The 20,063-nt window shown below is 42.2% G+C and overlaps 1 long non-coding RNA gene across 1 annotated transcript; it reads right to left on the bottom strand.

Annotated features, from left to right (window-relative positions):
• Nucleotides 1-4,099: 4,099 nt before the first annotated feature.
• Nucleotides 4,100-19,688, bottom strand: LOC118763881. Its single transcript, XR_004999639.1, has 3 exons — nucleotides 19,678-19,688; nucleotides 9,701-9,704; nucleotides 4,100-4,184 (listed from the first exon to the last, which is right to left on the bottom strand). It is a non-coding gene; the product is annotated as an uncharacterized LOC118763881 (long non-coding RNA).
• Nucleotides 19,689-20,063: the final 375 nt, after the last annotated feature.

The following is a 20,063-nucleotide window of genomic DNA, read 5'->3' as shown; positions in this document are numbered from 1 at the left end:
ATCATCCAATGAGGGTGTCAAAGACTTTGCAAGACCTCCCTTGAGCTGCGAAACTTCGTTTGCAATTCTCTTCTGCTTAGCATTATTAGATGAATCAGATCGGAAATTCAGCAATGATTGCTTCAGTTTTCTTTTTCGATAGTGATTCATTAATTTTGGGCACCGATATTCGCAATAATTAATTCTAAGGTAGAATATCATAGTAAGAGTAACAATTTCTTAAAATTTATGTATTTTTAAATCAAACTCGAAAGAGATTTCGGTTCAAGCAATTTTTATTTTTCAATTTCTTCAAAGTTATGTTTTTTTTTTAGTTAAACATGAAATAATTTCAGTATAAACTTTGTTCAAATAGTAAGAAAAATTATTCCGTGAAAGTTCTCACCAGAAAAATACTTTCTGAATGTATATTTTGGGAAATTTCAAAAATTTTCTTTTTTCTTTTTTCGTGAATAATAATCCTCTCTGACTATTAGAAATAAAATGACTTTTTAATGTCTCTGTTCATATATATACGTGTGTAGTGATGCGTTTACTACCATAAATCTCTAATTACAGCAACAATTCTTCACAGGAGGAATTACAACCGTGTTTCGTGGTCTGCTACCACAATAGCTCCTTTATAGGATCCAGTTAGCTCAAGACATCATCAGGAGGAACCACGTCCGGTTTCGGCCCCTACTCCTCTACCGTTTTGACGTGGTGGGGCCCCCCCTTTCGGAGGTGTCTTCAGCTCTGGTGTTGGGTGCATGTCTTCTTTCTTCTTTTTTCTTCTGTTCCCTGGCCTCTTCGATGTATCGTCAGCGAGTGTCAGCTGGTGACTGACTGCTTTGTCAAATTTCTCCCTTTAAATACCTGCCACTAGGCTCCAGCAGGCAGCCCCAGCAAGTTGTCACATGACACTGTCTCGCCTTAACTGACTAGTGAAGGCGCGTAGTTTCAGCCCGCGCTTTTTCTAAATGACCGTCACCTGTCAGCAGTCAGCGAAGCTGATTCAGTCAGCTTGTCTCACCTAATGATGTTATTTCCCATCGGCGTGTTTATGACTTTCAAGCCATTTTCGGTCTTCCCGCTTCAGCCATATATAGAAGCTGGCTTTTTCGACCGCCTCCTGTACTCTCCTTATTAGTTTACGCAGCTCGGGGCTAGAAAAAACAAATCTTCTTTTGAAAAGCGTTGTCATTTTCTTTTCAATGAAGCCTCTAGCCCCCACTGCCAGGTGATAATATTCGACATTCCATTCCTGTTCTCTGCATTCTTCGATTAGCTTTTCATACCTCTTCTTCTTTCGTTCCTCTGCGTTGCCGATGTTCTCTTCCCAATGTACTGTCAGTTCTAGTAAAATTCCCATTCTCTGGTCTCTGTTCCATAGAACTAAATCCGGTCTTTTTGTTGTTTTTATGAGTGGAAATACTACTTGTCTTTCCAAGTCCGTGGTCACCTCCCAGTATCCCTTCCATCTTTCGTCTATCTCGTATACTTTACTTGTAGGCCTGGTTTTATAACCTTTTCCCTCCTTGTGGAAGTATACTTTCCGGCACTTTTCTACTTTTGGGTACTCTCCCCTATTGTACCTCTCGATCTTCTCCTTGAGTGCTGCGCTTATGACACCGAGGAATTGATCATGCCGCCATGTATATCTTTCAAGTGCTAGTCTGCAACTTGAGAGAACATGTCTAACCGTCGCTTTCTCTCCGCATCTACACTCATTGTTTTGTTTATGTTCCACCACCGACTAAGTTCGCCGGTGAGAGTAGAACGTCGAAGGTAGACTTGATCAGGAGGATGTTCTTGCTTGTTCCCAGCCCAAAGTTCCTTCCATGATTCTGCGGTTGATCACATATTCCTCCCATCTCAAGCACTGTCCCTGTTGACTGCATTGCACCAAATGTACATTTCGCCTTTCTTCTTCTCTTCTCTTTCTCACTTCGTATACCATTGCCTCTTTCATCTCTTTTACACTGCTCTTGCAAAATGGTCTGAAATTTTGCGACCCTAGGCCAGTTCTAGCTTCTTGCGTCGTTCGACTATATCTGCGTGCTTTAGTTTTCCGATCACCCTGTTTACTGCCTCTTCCGCCTTCCATTTCCTCCCTGTTCATACCTTTGGAGGGTTTTCCCGGATGCTCTGATCTTTTGAATACCTTAGCATCATTACTGTCCTTGCCTTTCCTGCCTTATATTCTTCGGCGATTGATGTTATTGGTAGTTGCAGCATGGGTTTTCCATATAGTGCAGTTGTATTCAGTGGTTTCGGCAGACCAAGCCACTTTCTGATAAACACACTGCATCTTTGCTCCATCCTTTCTACTCTACTCGAGGTTATTTCGTACATTTGCAATGGCCACATTATTCTTGGGTACAGCCCAAATTGCAGTATCCAACATTTGAATTTTCCCGGCAACGTTGTTCTGCCAATTGCCTTTAATCCTTGTTCCACTAACTCGTGTGTTTCTTTCCCTTGCTTCTTATCATTTAATAAATCTCTATACCATCTGCCGAGACTCTTTACTGGTTGTTCTTTCACCATTGGTATGTCTTCACTTCCTATCCTGAATTTCACTTCTTCTTGCCTTCCTTTCACGAAAGCCACGCTTCGAGATTTTTTGGCTTTGAATTTCATCCTTGCCCATCCTATCAGTTCGTCCAACCGCTCTAATGTTCCCTCTGCTGCTTCTCTACTTTCCGATAATATAGTTACGTCGTCCATAAAAAAGCCCTTAATGGTGTCTTTGTAACAGCTTTCTCACAGTTTGTAGATCTGAGTAGCATTTCCATGACTAGCACGAATAAGATGACTGATATCGTGCATCCGGCTGCAATACCTATTTCAAGCCGTTGCCACTCCGTTGTGAACCTTCCTGCTGTAAATCTCATCCTCAGGTTGTCGTAGTACGACATGAGCATTCGTTGAACATCTTTTGGAATCCAAAAGAAGTTCATCGCTGTTTTTATTATTACGTGTGGAACAGATCCATAAGCATTGGCAAGATCTAGCCAAACAATATATAGGTTTTTCTTCATTTGTTTTGCACAGGTGATGGCTTCCCAGATGGAAAATGCGTGTTCTATGCACCCAGGGATTCCGGGGATCCCTGCTTTTTGAATCGCTTCATTAACGTATCTGTTATGCTGTACGAATCTTATGATTCGTCTAGCAATTATTCTGAACATGGTTTTCCCATCTGTATTTAGTAGAGAAATCGGTCTAAATTGGCCTAGTGTCTTTGCCTCTTTTTCTTTAGGTAGATAGATACCTTCGGCTATACACCATCGCTCCGCTACATCTTTCTTCTTCCACATTTCTCTTATCAGTACAAACAGCTGCAATCGTAATTTCGGGCAGTATTTGTATACCTTGTAGCTTACTCCATCGTTCCCTGGTGCACTTTTTGCTCTTGCTTTCCTTATGAACTCATCCATTTCTTTCCGTTTGATGTCGCTCAAATCAAATGGTACTCTTGGTCCAAGTGGCTTCTTCAGTTCGTGCATTTCTGGGAGTACTTCATTTCTGTCAGAGTCGCTGTATGTCTCTTTCAGATGTTGTTCGAACTCTTCTTTCGTGCAATCCAATTTTCCACTTTTACTTTCAGTGAATAGATGTTTCGCATATTGATAGGGATTGTTCACAAAGCTACGATAGTTTTTTTTCTCTCTCCTTTCTTCTGCTCCTCCTTCTTTGTTTTCTTAGCAGATCTCAATGCCTCTCTTTTATCTCTTCATATAGCTGCTTTAGCCCTTCTCTTTCCTCCTCCTTTGCATCCCTTCATCTGGTTCTGAGTTTTTTTTTTTCTTCTCGAATCTTTGCGATCCGTCTTTCTCTCCTCGATGGTCCGCTCTTTGCCGTTGATTCTACCTTCCCTGTTGTTTCCAGTCCAAATCTTTTCTCTCCTTCCTGATAGATTGTATTAGCCAGGTTTTCGAGATTTTGTTCGTTGTCGCCTTTGAATTTGGTGGTCATTCTCGCAACCTCATCGTCAAATTTTTTATAACTCGCCGTGTCATTTGCTTTCAGTCACTTAACCTTTGTCCTTTTCACGTCTATCAGTCTTTTTGACTTCCAATTCAACTGTGGAATGAACCTCACTATGGTTGTTTTCCGGGGGGTTCTGGCCACACGTCTTATGGTTTATCAACCCACGTTGTTGAATTACTTTCTTCTGGCACACCTTCCCTTGGTGGATTCTCAGCCCGATGTAACTAGCAAACACCTTTCTGCAGCAGCTGAACTCCTCATTTACCTTTCCTATACCGTTTCCTTTCTCATTGTCCATTTCCGGTCCAAGTCCATTTCGTTTTTTTCCGTCCCTATTTGATCCTTTATTCTCCCCCCGTGGTCCGGGATCATGGGGGCATGTTTTTTCGTTGCAATTTTAGCCCGGATCGGGCTGCAAGCCCATTTGATCGTTCGTTACGCTGTCGTACTGTCAACAGCAACAAGGACAATCACCAGCACCACCGTCGCCACCACGAGACCCACAACAACAACAACAACTGACCCAGTATCACCCACTCCTTAATTCAACCCACAGTTGATGACGGGGTCAGCAGCCAATTCTGTGACAACAATTACAGCTACAACAGACACTTTGACCAGCTCTAATTTACCCACATTTTCATATCACGAACTACTAACTCAAAAGAAATTCAATTTATTGCATCTTTAGCGACTTCAGATATTGCTTATGAGAAAGGTGGCGACAATGTGGATAAAACAAATTCTTAAACTGGGGTGGAGGGGCTGAGAGGATCCTAACTGGGGGTGCTGAGCACCCCCCCCCCGTAGCTACGTGCCTCACACACACACACACAACGAGCTTCTTTCACTTTCTGTCCACTCATAAAGCTTTGGTCGGCTTGAGGTGTCATGTAGTGGGACTGAAACCGAGAGCATGTGGTTGAGAAACACATTTCTTACAACACAGTTATGCCTTTTCTTTACACAATTGTACCCCCCCCCCGTTAATCTTACGTAGCTGACAATAGTATATTTATTTTCTCCATTCGAAGTTACTCGAATGTTTTTATTGCCTCATATTGATTTTGGGGGTGATTTGGAGATGGTACCATATCAATAGACAGTACCGACGAGTGGATATGGTTTGTTATGTGTTTGTCGTGAAAAATAATATCACTTTTGCGATGAAATCATGATATAATTTTAATAGAGGTAATAGAAGTCATGGGGGGAAATGCAAGCAGAGAAAAGGCACTTTTGTAGTACAAGGGAGGTCACTCTTCACGGGAGCGCTGCATTTTTGACCATTTTATTAATAATTTTTCGAAAGACATAAACTTATTTGAATGACATGTGATATCTCTGTGAGATTCACTACAAGTATTTTAAGATTTTAATACCTTCTGGATTATTTAAACTTTAACAGAATCAACGTCTACAATACAAAAGATTAATTGGCTTAGTTTGACTCAGAAGTTATATCTTCGTGATATTCCCCCGTTAATTCAATTTTTGACTAAGTTACAAAGGCTCACATTTGGCGATAGTGATTTTCGTCCATTTATCGACTCCAGTACTAAACAACTACCTATTTTACTGACCGCCGGAAAGATGAAAGATATAGTACATCTTGGCGAGATTTGTATCCAGAATTTAAATGTCTAGTACTAAATACTGCAAATCCCTGTGTCCTCTCATAACCATTTTGCCAATCCGTCGACTGACAAGCCCGGAAATTTGGTGGGAGCGGGCTCCTCGATTATCTCGATCTCCGGGGCTCGGCTGGTATTTATTTTATCGCCTCCGAATGGATGAAAGGTAAAGTTGACCCCGGTGGAATTTCACCTCAGAACACAAAACCCGAAGAAATGCCACTAAGCATTTTGTTCGCCGCCTTATCTCTATTGTTATATTGGTTTCAAATTTTGGCATAAGGCCAGCAATTTCGGACGATTACAACGACTCTAGTGCTCAACTGGTACTTGTTTTATCGATCCCAGTCAACCACTAAATATTCCAATAAATAATTATTTCTAACATATGTACAAAATTTATGTAAACAAAACTTTTAATCGATGCCAGTACTTGACTGCTTGATTTACAAGATAAAGGGACATAACTAAGTTATGATAAGTAATTCCTAGTTATATCCCTTACAATAAAAACCGTGAACTACAGAAATGACGGCATTATTGTTTGAAATAGCTTTATTATGAAACTAGTAGTATAGCCCGGCGTTGCTCGGGTTTGTTTCGACCCGCTGGAATTGGAATTTTTGAAAAGTAAAAATTTTGCATTATTTAGCTTGTTATTCTCTTTAAGTGAACATTTCTCTGGTTGAAATACACCGAAAAATGGCGACACAGCAGTCAAAAAATCGTAAAACATAGGGATTTTCATAGAAAAAAGCACCTTTTTGATGTAAATAATTTTTGGTGTTAACATGGTCCGATTTGAATATTTTCTTCTACAGAAGGAAGAACAAGCCTTCTTCTATCATACTCTCAATTTTGGTCAACTTGTGCCGCAGGGTCTCGGAAGAGATAGTGTTAGTTGAAGGGTACCAAACCTGCCATACACATACAACTTCAGCTTTATGTAGAGAGAGATTTTAGTTCTCTCGGAACAATTTAACGAATATGACTTTGTATGCTGCTAATTTCAAAATATCGATTTTGCGAATTTTTTTACCGATTTTGCATTCTCCGTAGCCAAAAAAAAAAAATAAAATATAAAAAAGGGGTGTTTTGGGGGTTGGGGGTACAAAAGGAAGTCTTGCCAAAAGGAGAATTGAGGCTTTCTTGGTGGAGGTAAAGACAATGGACTGCCCCCCCCCCCTTTTTTTTCAGAGGAACCCACTATATCAAATGCGGAGATTCCGAATCTGCAAAAAAATCTGCATTACATAATTTTAATTCCTCCTCCATTTCTTAAATTTTCCCTTTAAAAAAATTGGTGGGGGGGGGGGTGCAAAATACACAGAAAAATATGGAGATTATGATTCTGAAAAATAAGAAAATTTTGCAAAATTCAATTTTTCAAAAACAAAAAATTAATAAACACCCCCTCCCCATCGCCCTATGACAAGAAGTGAAATTAAAGTGTTTTCTCTACTAATGTTTCATGCATGCATAGAATTATAAAATAGCAGACGCAAAAAGTATCTAAACAGACAACCTGACATGCTAGAAACGTATTTTCAAAATTTTTATATGAATTACCAAAGAAAAAATTTCAAAATTTAAATCCGCCCCAACCGGAAATCTGACAAGCTAGAAACAACAGCCAAACCAAGGATCAACTTTCTAAATACAAATTACAAAAAGAGAAAAAAAATTTTTAAATGTCATTTTGTTGCGCCTGTGTGAGCAAAAAATCTAATTTTTACATACCTCTTTTAATTCCAAAAGACTCTAACCACAACATGAAACATTAGTAGAGAAAACACTTTAATTTCACTTCTTGTCATAGGGCAGAGGGGAGGGGGTGTATATTTTTATCTATTTATTTTTTTGAAAAATTGAAATTTTACAGAATTTCTTTTTCAGAATCATAATCTCTATATTTTCCTATGTATTTCGTCAAAAATAAAATTTTTTTTAAAGTGAAAATTTAAGAAATTTAGGTGGGGGAGAGGGGGATTAAAATTTTGAAATGCATATTTTTTTTGCAGATTCAGAATCTCGATATAGTGGGTTCCTGTAAAAAGAAAAAAACCAAGAAACATCTCAAAGGGGTGCAGTCCATTGTCTTTACCTCCACTGCTTTCTTACCTGTCGATCTGTAAGGAGCATTCTCTCACTATCCATGTCGACATTCTCTTCTCTTGGTCGTACATACATTTCTTGCCTTCACACTGTCCGATTGCCCTCTGACCTCTTCCTGTCCCCGCTGCACATGCTCTCTTGAGAACTTCCATTCTCAGGGACTCCCGACAGGACCTACCCACTCTCCCACTTCCGCCTTTACCACAGCTTCAGCTCAATACTCCCCCCCCACCGATCTGACAATCACTATTACCTACATCCTTTCATAGTCTTCCAGCCACTTAGGTGGATGATGCTCTCCAGGTAGTGAGAGTAGAGGTAGTGAGAGCGGAGTGGTGTATACTGATAGAAATGTCAAGAAATGCAATGGAAGAGTTAGAAATAGTGCAGGAGAATTTGAGGCTAAGATGGAAAGATTGGACAAAAGAGAGGAAGGAGTCTAGTTGTTTGTGGGAGAGTGAGGTCACACCAATACAGTCATCAATATAATGACTGTATAGTTCAAGAGTGGGACCAGTGAATCATGAGAATATTTAGGCCTCAACATAGCCAATGAACAGGTTCGCATAGTTGGGGCCCATTCTCATGGCCACTCTCGAGACCTGTTGGTAAAATTCCCCTGCAAACAAGAAGCAGTTGAAGGAGAGAACAAGTTCAGCCAGACGCAGAAGTGTGGAGGTGTCAGGTTGTGGGTTGGATCAAAGGTCCAGAAAGTGTTTCAAAGCAAGAATTCCTTCGTTGTGTGGGATCACCATATATAAACTCTTGATATCAAGAGTGAAGCGAAGTTTAGAGGGGCCAGAAGGAAAGGAGAAAGAATTAAAGAAACAGAGAGCATGGTTAGTGTGATGAATGTAGGAAGCCACTGGGGGGGAGGGACAAGAACATTGTCAAGGTATTTAGAGATCAATTCCATAGGGCAGTTGCAGGCAGAGATGATGGGGCAGCCAGGTTCGTTGGGCTTGTGGATTTTGGGAAAGAAGTAAATGGTGGGGGTGTATAGAATGTGGACAATGAGGTTGGAGGCAGTGGGAGAGAGATGGGTGGAAGAAATGAAATTATGGATAGTGGAAGACACAGTCTATTGTTAGGCATGGGGTTGGAGCGCAGAGGGCAATAGAAGGAGGGGCCTTGAAGTTGGTGGAGAGCTTCAGCCTTGTAGAGGTCTGCACGCCACACCACCATGGCTCCACCCTTGTCAGCTGGTTTTTTGATAATATCTTTGCAGCATCAGAGACATCGGAGTGCTGAGAGTTCGGCTAAAGAGATGTTAAAATGTCAGGGATGCCTGCAAAAGTTGAACCAGTCCACAACACATTGGCAGATGCTTGCAAAATGATCAACTGCTTGGAACTGGCCAGAAGGTGGCGTCCAGGTGGCCAGAAGGTTGGCAGCTCAGGTTGGTGAAGCAGTCCTCTTCATTAGATGCAGGTGGAGTGTTGTGGAAAAGTGCATATAGCCTGATGTGGCACACAAAGCTATGAATATCAGCATGGGTCTAAAACTTGTTACTGGATGGAGTGAGTGGGGTGAAGCACAAACCCTTGCCATATTCAATGCTTACACGCACTTTTTATGGTTGAGATCTGAAAAGCATGAAGAGTACATCAGATGTACTGAAATATCTGTTAACTGCTATTATCCTTCCCATGAAAAATATAACCTTGTTAAAAAGAGCCAACCAGAACATCTTGAAATAATGTATGAGCTGGGTGCCTCATACATTATACAAGGTGCTGCCAACAATATTTAACTTTTGAGAATCATGGGCGAAAGAACAAAGTATGGAGCCTTGTAGAACAGATTTGAATCAAGAAAATGACAAAGGAGAAAAAAGAGTGAAGAACTGCAGGAATGTAACTAATGTGGCTGGACTACCAGAAATCTTTGATAATATACTGATTGAGCAGATTATCAAAGCATTACACATTAACAAAAGTTTCACAACTACTGGTAGCTACTATCCAACACCTAACAGGACTGGGTACACTGCTTGCTTCACTCTTCAGAGGTGATTGCAAACCAATCAAATCTGATGTAATGCATTTATTCAAATGACATCATAAAGGATGATGGTTTCTCAGTTGTGCTCTTTATCTTTTTTAACCTGGTAGTGAGAATGGAGTTAGTGAGAGCGGAATGGAGTTAGTGAGAGCATCATCATTATTGTACCTGATCACAAATTGTTTATAAAAATGACCATTTTTTTTAAAATCTAGGAACACCTCTTATCTTTCCTTTGTCGATGACCAAAAGCTGTATGGACCAAGAACCAACTGAATCTCAAACACTGGAATGAACTATGATGAATGCAAATGAGTATATTTGGGGGTAAGATGAAAAAAAAGTTAAGTATTCTAAAAAAAAACTAAGCATGAATGGTTTTATAATGCAGCCTTTACATTCAGGTGAAAACTACAGGTAACTTCATGACCACCCTGAATATCAGGTGTGATGGATCCATCAACAAGAGAACAAAAAATGAATACCATAGTGTTAGGAAAATATGGTCCTCAAATCTATATTTGACTTTCTAAATTGTTCATAATAAAATGTAATGAAATGTTTCGTTTTGGGATTTGGTTTGCAAGATTATTTATATGAGTTCGTGTGTTGAAGCATATTCTGTTGTGTCTGGGGAGAGTCATTTTCTTTTTGTGCCTTATTATTTAACACACTCACTGGTAATTAAGCACTCAGAAACTGCTCAGCATTACTGGAAATGTCAACATCACTGAGAATGTGGACATTATATTTCTCATGCAAGAAGGGCAGCTTTGATTTTGAATCTGTCTTATGATCTGGATTTCAGATCATAATACTAAAGCAACATCTCTAGCTGAAGAAAAAACGCTCATTTTTGTTCAAGTTAGTGAGCAAAATTTAATCATTAGCTATGCTAATGAACTTTAGGAGAAACACGAAAGCTAACATACAAGGGGATACCCCAAAGTAACTGGAAATGTTCTCTGTGGGACAAACTCATTGTAGTTCAGGCTTCCACCACTAGAAGCCACTTGACACAACCATCAGGTATCAGTCTGCTGACCGGTGCTGTCAGGTGATGTCATACTGCCATGTGATGCATCTTTGTTTTGCAGTGCTTTTTTCCTATTTGTCAATTTATGCAATGGCTGAAATGAAGGAACAGTGTGCTTCCATGAAATTCTGCTGTCTGCTGGGGAAAATGGTGGCTGAAACAGTTGTCATGCTCCAAACAGCTTACAAAGATGCTGTTATAAGCAAAACACAAGTTTATGAGTGGTTTCCATGCTTTAGGAATGGTCACTTGTTGCTCGAAGAACAACATGAAACATCATGAAAATTCATGAACTGATCTTGGAGAACCATCACTGGACAATTAACGAACTTGTTGATATGACTGGTGTGTCCTGGAGCACCTACCAAAGAATTATGAGTGAGGAATTGTGAGTGAAAAGAGTTGCAGTAAAATTTGTGCCTCACTTGGTCATGAAAGATCAAAAGCAGTCACGACTGAATGCATGTCATGAACGGAAAAAAAAAACAGTTGGAAGTTGATCTGGACCTTTCTTTGAAGGTCATCACTGGTGACAAAAGCTGATGCTACAGAATTTGCAGATTTGGAAGAGGTGAAGGAAAAAATCAACGGAAGCATTAAAAGGCATCACTTCACAAGAGTTTCAGCACTGCTTCAAACAGTGAGAAATACACCTGGACTGATGCATTGCTTCAAATGGAGAATACTTTGAAGGCGATAAAAATGTAAGCATGTAAAACTAATTGAATAAAATAATATTGCAAAATTTCAGTTTCTTTTGGGTAGCCCCTCATAGATTCATCTCTAGGGAACATTGGAAAATTCAACTTAACATTACAACAAAATAAAACTAAATGGACAGGTTCACTGAGAAGGTTGTGCATAACTGCTTGAAACAAAGAACACTGACCATAGAGGTAATAAACCGCATTAAAAACCTGGAATGTAGTACTGATGTATGTATAATGTATAGAAGTTCAAAATACTAGGAATTACCGCTTCGCTAAAACATTGAAAACATACCTCGAAAAAACATGCAAACATACTTTGGGAAATCACTGATATCATATTTGGTCAACATAAAGAAAACACAACAATGCTGTACAGACAATACATTAGATCCACCATGGCCTAAGCCAGATCTACCTATCCCCTTAATCTTGTCACAACACACCACAAATAAACAACAAAGAACACAAAACAGTAAACGTCATAAGAGGTTGTACATAGATCAGTTTTGCAATGAAACAATAATACTTAAAAAAGGAAAGCCCACTTGAACATGCAAGAGCACAATCAGTTGTTGCTGCAAATTCCATCCATAACAGAACCTGTCACTACATGGAAGAAAACTGACACCTTCAAACACCAAACATATATACATAACGCTACACAAAAACATCTTTGAAACATCATCTCTGTCCCTCAGAACATGAATGAGATGACAAAATCAGCTGTAACATTAATAACCTCACTTGCTTCAAATTCTATGCTGAGATGCATCCCACTAATCTGCTTTGACTGAGTCCATCTTGCCTGCTTCCTCTGTGGTTACCAGCAGGATCTATAGGAAGAGACAGGAGGGTGGAAAGAAAGCAGGATATCCAGATTGTCATGCATAATTTCCATATGTCATCACTGTATGTCATTGTCACAATCTTCAGTTAAATGGATTTGTGGACTGTGCCACATTGTTTCATTAAGTATCCTAATGCCAAAAGTATACTTTATCAAGTATAACCTGGAGCTACATAACAACTGGTGCAGTTAGTGCTCCTAGAGTTTTTATCAGTACAATTGGTGCACTTAAAATCATTGTATCTCTTGTAAACCTAATTATTATATTTCTGAATCTTACCTATTCTCTGCCAATTTTGTTTGTCATTAATCTCTTGAAATTCTAATGTTTTTATTGTTTTTTTTCTCTTTTGTTATTTGAGTAAATGTCTTGCAGTTAAATACTTTTATATTATGAGTTTAAATTTCACTGAGACTGATTTTGTCTTTCATCCTACTGAATATAGGAAGAAAATAATGGTTTGGATAAGAGACAGTTTTTCAATGAGATTCAATATGCATGAGTGGAATGATGTTTAACCTTTTAGCATTCAGATTACCCTGTCAAGTGAAATATTTATTTATTCACATTGTTTTGAATTAATCATGCATTATCTTTTTCGAATGACATTGTGAAGTAGGTGTGAGAAGTTAGATCTTGTCAGTTTGAATATAAAACAAGTAGAATATTTTGGTCAGAACCCGTGGCCTCTACTTGGAACATAGTCAGTCCACCTGTGCATACCTTCCTTCTTGTGACACTTGTGAAGACCTGTTGAGACAAGTGATCAAATCAAATCAAATCAAATCAAAATAGATGAACATCAATGGAATTTGTATCTTTGTGGTACCAGTGCCGGTGGCACACAAGAAAACCATCCGAACGTGGCCGTAGCCAGTACTGCATCGACTGGCCTCCGTGCTGTGGGCACGTAACAAACACCATCCGATCGTGGCCGTTCGCCAGCCTCATCCGGCACCTGTGTCGGTGGCACATAAAAACACCATCCGAAGACCCGGCAAGACTAGGCACCTGTGTCGGTGGCACATAAAAACACCATCCGAAGACCCGGCAAGACTAGTCAGGCCATAATCCGTGGCCCCAACCTGGGACGTAGTCAGTCCACCTGTGCATACCTTCCTTCTTGTGACACTTGTGAAGACCTGTTGAGACAAGTGATCAAATCAAATCAAATCAAATCAAAATAGATGAACATCAATGGAATTTGTATCTTTGTGGTACCAGTGCCGGTGGCACACAAGAAAACCATCCGAACGTGGCCGTAGCCAGTACTGCATCGACTGGCCTCCGTGCTGTGGGCACGTAACAAACACCATCCGATCGTGGCCGTTCGCCAGCCTCATCCGGCACCTGTGTCGGTGGCACATAAAAACACCATCCGAAGACCCGGCAAGACTAGGCACCTGTGTCGGTGGCACATAAAAACACCATCCGAAGACCCGGCAAGACTAGTCAGGCCATAATCCGTGGCCCCAACCTGGGACGTAGTCAGTCCACCTGTGCATACCTTCCTTCTTGTGACACTTGTGAAGACCTTTTGAGGCAAGTGAAAGTGAAAATCAAAATAAAATAGATGAACATCAATGGAATTTGTATCTTTATGGTACCAGTGCCGGTGGCACACAAGAAAACAATCCGAACGTGGCCGTAGCCAGTACCGCATCGACTGGCCTCCGTGCTGTGGGCACGTAACAAACACCATCCGATCATGTCCGTTCGCTAGCCTCATCAGGCACCTGTGTCGGTGGCACATAAAAACACCATCTGAAGACCCGGCAAGACTTGTCAGGCCGTAACCCGTGGCCCCTACCTGGGACGTAGTCAGTCTGCCTGTGCATACCTCCCTTCTTGTGACACTTGTGAAGACCTGTTGAGGCAAGTGATCAAATCAAAACAAATCAAAATAGATGAACATCAATGGAATTTGTATCTTTGTGGTACCAGGGTCGGTGGCACACAAGATAACCATCCGAACATGGCCGTAGCCAGTACCGCATCGACTGGCCTCTGTGCTGTGGACTCATAACAAACACCATCCGATCGTGGCCGTTCGCCAGCCTCATCTGGCACCTGTGTCGGTGGCACATAAAAGCACCATCCGAAGACCCAGCAAGACTAGTCAGGCCATAACCCGTGGCCTCTACTTGGAACATAGTCAGTCCACCTGTGCATACCTTCCTTCTTGTGACACTTGTGAAGACCTGTTGAGACAAGTGATCAAATCAAATCAAATCAAATCAAAATAGATGAACATCAATGGAATTTGTATCTTTGTGGTACCAGTGCCGGTGGCACACAAGAAAACCATCCGAACGTGGCCGTAGCCAGTACCGCATCGACTGGCCTCCGTGCTGTGGGCACGTAACAAACACCATCCGATCATGTCCGTTCGCTAGCCTCATCAGGCACCTGTGTCGGTGGCACATAAAAACACCATCTGAAGACCCGGCAAGACTTGTCAGGCCGTAACCCGTGGCCCCTACCTGGGACGTAGTCAGTCTGCCTGTGCATACCTCCCTTCTTGTGACACTTGTGAAGACCTGTTGAGGCAAGTGATCAAATCAAAACAAATCAAAATAGATGAACATCAATGGAATTTGTATCTTTGTGGTACCAGGGTCGGTGGCACACAAGATAACCATCCGAACATGGCCGTAGCCAGTACCGCATCGACTGGCCTCTGTGCTGTGGACTCATAACAAACACCATCCGATCGTGGCCGTTCGCCAGCCTCATCTGGCACCTGTGTCGGTGGCACATAAAAGCACCATCCGAAGACCCAGCAAGACTAGTCAGGCCATAACCCGTGGCCTCTACTTGGAACATAGTCAGTCCACCTGTGCATACCTTCCTTCTTGTGACACTTGTGAAGACCTGTTGAGACAAGTGATCAAATCAAATGAAATCAAATCAAAATAGATGAACATCAATGGAATTTGTATCTTTGTGGTACCAGTGCCGGTGGCACACAAGAAAACCATCCGAACGTGGCTGTAGCCAGTACCGCATCGACTGGCCTCCGTGCTGTGGGCACGTAACAAACACCATCCATCTGGCACCTGTGTCGGAGACACATAAAAACATCATCCGAAGACCCGGCAAGACTAGTCAGGCCATAACCCGTGGCCCCTACCTGGGACGTTGTCAGTTCACCTGTGCATACCTTCCTTCCTTCTTGTGACACTTGTGAAGACCTGTTGAGGCAAGTGAAAATCAAATCAAATCAAATCAAATCAAAATAGATGAACATCAATGGAATTTGTATCTTTGTGGTACCAGTGCCGGTGGCACACAAGAAAACCATCCGAACGTGGCCGTAGCCAGTACTGCATCGACTGGCCTCCGTGCTGTGGGCACGTAACAAACACCATCCGATCGTGGCCGTTCGCCAGCCTCATCCGGCACCTGTGTCAGTGGCACATAAAAACACCATCCGAAGACCCGGCAAGACTAGTCAGGCCATAATCCGTGGCCCCAACCTGGGACGTAGTCAGTCCACCTGTGCATACCTTCCTTCTTGTGACACTTGTGATGACCTTTTGAGGCAAGTGAAAGTGAAAATCAAAATAAAATAGATGAACATCAATGGAATTTGTATCTTTATGGTACCAGTGCCGGTGGCACACAAGAAAACAATCCGAACGTGGCCGTAGCCAGTACCGCATCGACTGGCCTCCGTGCTGTGGGCACGTAACAAACACCATCCGATCATGTCCGTTCGCCAGCCTCATCAGGCACCTGTGTCGGTGGCACATAAAAACACCATCTGAAGACCCGGCAAGACTAGTCAGGCCATAACCCGTGGCCCCTACCTGGGACGTAGTCAGTCCGCCTGTGCATACCTTCTTTCTTGTGACACTTGTGAAGACCTGTTGAGGCAAGTGATCAAATCAAAACAAATCAAAATAGATGAACATCAATGGAATTTTATCTTTGTGGTACCAGGGTCGGTGGCACACAAGATAACCATCCGAACATGGCCGTAGCCAGTACCGCATCGACTGGCCTCTGTGCTGTGGGCTCATAACAAACACCATCCGATCGTGGCCGTTCGCCAGCCTCATCTGGCACCTGTGTCGGTGGCACATAAAAGCACCATCCGAAGACCCAGCAAGACTAGTCAGGCCATAACCCGTGGCCTCTACTTGGAACATAGTCAGTCCACCTGTGCATACCTTCCTTCTTGTGACACTTGTGAAGACCTGTTGAGACAAGTGATCAAATCAAATCAAATCAAATCAAAATAGATGAACATCAATGGAATTTGTATCTTTGTGGTACCAGTGCCGGTGGCACACAAGAAAACCATCCGAACGTGGCCGTAGCCAGTACTGCATCGACTGGCCTCCGTGCTGTGGGCACGTAACAAACACCATCCGATTGTGGCCGTTCGCCAGGCTCATCCGGCACCTGTGTCGGTGGCACATAAAAACACCATCCAAAGACCCGGCAAGACTAGGCACCTGTGTCGGTGGCACATAAAAACACCATCCGAAGACCCGGCAAGACTAGTCAGGCCATAATCCGTGGCCCCAACCTGGGACGTAGTCAGTCCACCTGTGCATACCTTCCTTCTTGTGACACTTGTGAAGACCTTTTGAGGCAAGTGAAAGTGAAAATCAAAATAAAATAGATGAACATCAATGGAATTTGTATCTTTATGGTACCAGTGCCGGTGGCACACAAGAAAACAATCCGAACGTGGCCGTAGCCAGTACCGCATCGACTGGCCTCCGTGCTGTGGGCACGTAACAAACACCATCCGATCATGTCCGTTCGCTAGCCTCATCAGGCACCTGTGTCGGTGGCACATAAAAACACCATCTGAAGACCCGGCAAGACTAGTCAGGCCATAACCCGTGGCCCCTACCTGGGACGTAGTCAGTCTGCCTGTGCATACCTTCCTTCTTGTGACACTTGTGAAGACCTGTTGAGGCAAGTGATCAAATCAAAACAAATCAAAATAGATGAACATCAATGGAATTTGTATCTTTGTGGTACCAGGGTCGGTGGCACACAAGATAACCATCCGAACATGGCCGTAGCCAGTACCGCATCGACTGGCCTCTGTGCTGTGGGCTCATAACAAACACCATCCGATCGTGGCCGTTCGCCAGCCTCATCTGGCACCTGTGTTGGTGGCACATAAAAGCACCATCCGAAGACCCAGCAAGACTAGTCAGGCCATAACCCGTGGCCTCTACTTGGAACATAGTCAGTCCACCTGTGCATACCTTCCTTCTTGTGACACTTGTGAAGACCTGTTGAGACAAGTGATCAAATCAAATGAAATCAAATCAAAATAGATGAACATCAATGGAATTTGTATCTTTGTGGTACCAGTGCCGGTGGCACACAAGAAAACCATCCGAACGTGGCCGTAGCCAGTACCGCATCGACTGGCCTCCGTGCTGTGGGCACGTAACAAACACCATCCATCTGGCACCTGTGTCGGAGACACATAAAAACATCATCCGAAGACCCGGCAAGACTAGTCAGGCCATAACCCGTGGCCCCTACCTGGGACGTTGTCAGTTCACCTGTGCATACCTTCCTTCCTTCTTGTGACACTTGTGAAGACCTGTTGAGGCAAGTGAAAATCAAATCAAATCAAATCAAATCAAAATAGATGAACATCAATGGAATTTGTATCTTTGTGGTACCAGTGCCGGTGGCACACAAGAAAACCATCCGAACGTGGCCGTAGCCAGTACCACATCGACTGGCCTCCGTGCTGTGGGCACGTAAGAAACACCATCCGATCGTGGCACGTAACAAACACCATCCGATCATGTCCGTTCGTCAGCCTCGTCTGGCACCTGTGTCGGTGGCACATAAAAACACCATCCGAGCGTGGCCGTTCGCCAGCCTCGTCTGGCACCTGTGTCGGTGGCACATAAAAACACCATCCGAGCGTGGCTGTTCGCCAGCCTCGTCTCGCACCTGTGTCGGTGGCACATAAAATCACCCACTACACTCTCGGAGTGGTTGGCGTTAGGAAGGGCATCCAGCTGTAGAAACACTGCCAGATCTGACTGGCCTGGTGCAGCCTTCGGGCTCCCCAGACCCCAGTTGAACCGTCCAACCCATGCTAGCATGGAAAGCGGACGTTAAATGATGATGATGATGATGATGATGATGGTTGGCTTAAATGCTAAAGGGTTAAAAGTACAGACCATATATAACAATATGGTGAAGATTGCTTATAAATGTGCCACAACTGGATGCTTCAACTTGTCACAGCACTTATAACAGTATTGTGGTAATTGGTCATAACAACTACTACATGAGGTGCTTCAGTTTATCATAACATAAACACAGTATGATTGAGAAGCTGATGATAACAACTATCATAGTATAGTGGTAGACTGGACATAAGTAGTTCAATAAGATGCTTCAAAGTACTTCCTCCATAGAATATCTCTGAGAATCATTAGTACATCAAATAAAATACCTCGCCATATTTGTTTCAGCTGTGAACATTGTGAGTTCAAATCCTGCTAAGGCAACTTTGCTTTTGCCATGTTTTTTGGGATTGATAAAATAAAATACCAGTCAAATATTGGGATTGAATTAATCAACAAACTACCTCCACCGAAAATTGTGCCTTAATTAGAAATAATTATTATTTGTTGTTTCCTTTTTGTTTAATGTAAACTCCACCTTTTTGTGTGTTGTATTTCATTCTTTGATGTTGTTCTAAATGTCTTGGAGCCTTGCAATCAATGAAAATTATTATTATTATTATTATTATTATTATTATTGTTATTGTTATTGAGTGAGAGAGCAGTGCATGCCATCAAAGTGACACTGGGGCAAAATATACAAAGCCCAGTATACCCATCATAACTATCAGTTTGATAAGGGTACACCAGGCACATATATCACATGATATGGTGATCTCATACCAAGATAAACAGCGCATGACCTTGAAAGTGGGGCCCAGTTAGAATTTTCAAGTTGAATAGCCCATCCTGCTCAAAAGGTTCCTGAATAAGACTTGTTTAAGGATGTTGAACTAAACTGCCATGTTTACAAAGGTGAATTATTCAAACCCCAAAGAATTCCTCTCAACACATGGCTATGATGCTCTCCCACTACTTCTGCTCATGATCAGTGATGCACATATCGTCAGCCACTAAGGGACATGCTCAACTGGTTAAGGACAAGCAAATCTATGGTATTGAGCAGAATATTTGCTGTAGCCCATTAAGACAGTGTGATAGAAAGCAGAAATGATGCATTCCCTGACTAAATGCTTAACAGTATTGAGAGTGACCTTTCTTTTTTATCCATGTGGAAACATTTGCCTTTCATCTTTTCTGTAGTCAGTCACTGAAAACTGAACTAGTGACTTCAGTTAGCTAATTCTGGCTACCACCTCACCCTCACCCACTGCTCTTCTTCCTTTACTAATCAGTCACTTTGTTTATATAAGAAATCCATATTTCTTTTCATGAAGGAGGTGTTCCTTTAGCCTCCAACTAACTCTCTTGGACTGGTGGTTGCAGATCAATGTCTGCTAGAGGGATATTAGCAGGGTTGGGATGGGGGAGATTGAGAAAATCGATGTTCTGTGAAGGAAGGTCTGAGCATAGTAGTTAGTACTGAGTCTAGTAGGATTTAATACAAATTGCTTGACAAAAGGAGGGGAAACAAATGAGTCACAAGTGTCTAAGTGAAGTTGGTATGAAACCAGCTGGTTCTGAAGAGCAGAGGTCACTGCAGGTAACGGTTGTAT

The sequence above is a fragment of the Octopus sinensis genome, linkage group LG6 (genome assembly GCF_006345805.1).
Source record: "Octopus sinensis linkage group LG6, ASM634580v1, whole genome shotgun sequence".
Taxonomy (NCBI): domain Eukaryota; kingdom Metazoa; phylum Mollusca; class Cephalopoda; order Octopoda; family Octopodidae; genus Octopus; species Octopus sinensis.
The sequence above is the reverse complement of the archived record's forward strand: the minus strand, read 5'-3'. Positions and strand labels throughout refer to the sequence as shown.